Consider the following 568-nt stretch of genomic DNA (forward strand, 5'->3'; position numbering starts at 1 on the left):
TCTACAGAAGATCCTCATCTTCATTTAAGACTATTTATAGAGGTGAGCGACTCTTTCAAATTAGCTGGAGTTTCTGAAGATGCATTACGATTGAAGTTGTTCCCATACTCACTAAGTGACAGAGCTCGAGCCTGGTTGAATTCATTGCCACCAAACTCAATTTCTACATGGCAAGAGTTAGCCTAAAAATTCCTCATGAAGTATTTCCCACCAAGCAAGAATACTAAATTGAGGAACACGTTCACTGCCTTCCAACAAATAGATGATGAATCCTTGTATGAGGCGTGGGAACGATACAAAGAACTAATAAGGAAATGCCCTCATCACGGAATCCCACACTGCATCCAACTTGAGACATTTTATAATGGTCTCAATGCTCACACGAGGATGGTAGTGGACTCTTCTGCTAACGGTGCTCTCCGTTCTAAGTCTTATAATGAGGCTTACGAAATCATCAAGAGGATCGCCAGTAACAATTATCAATGGCGACCAATCGAGCCGCGTCAAGAAAACGAGTCGTTGGAATACATGAAGTGGATGCATAAACCTATCGCATATAATCAAATTT

General features: G+C 41.0%; 1 non-coding gene across 1 annotated transcript; it reads right to left on the minus strand.

The window, feature by feature from the left end:
* Positions 1 to 225: 225 nt before the first annotated feature.
* Positions 226 to 332, minus strand: LOC128280073 (small nucleolar RNA R71). The gene has a single exon (XR_008270254.1). It is a non-coding gene; the product is annotated as a small nucleolar RNA R71 (small nucleolar RNA).
* Positions 333 to 568: the final 236 nt, after the last annotated feature.

The sequence above is a fragment of the Gossypium arboreum genome, chromosome 8 (assembly GCF_025698485.1).
Source record: "Gossypium arboreum isolate Shixiya-1 chromosome 8, ASM2569848v2, whole genome shotgun sequence".
Lineage (NCBI taxonomy): Eukaryota > Viridiplantae > Streptophyta > Magnoliopsida > Malvales > Malvaceae > Gossypium > Gossypium arboreum.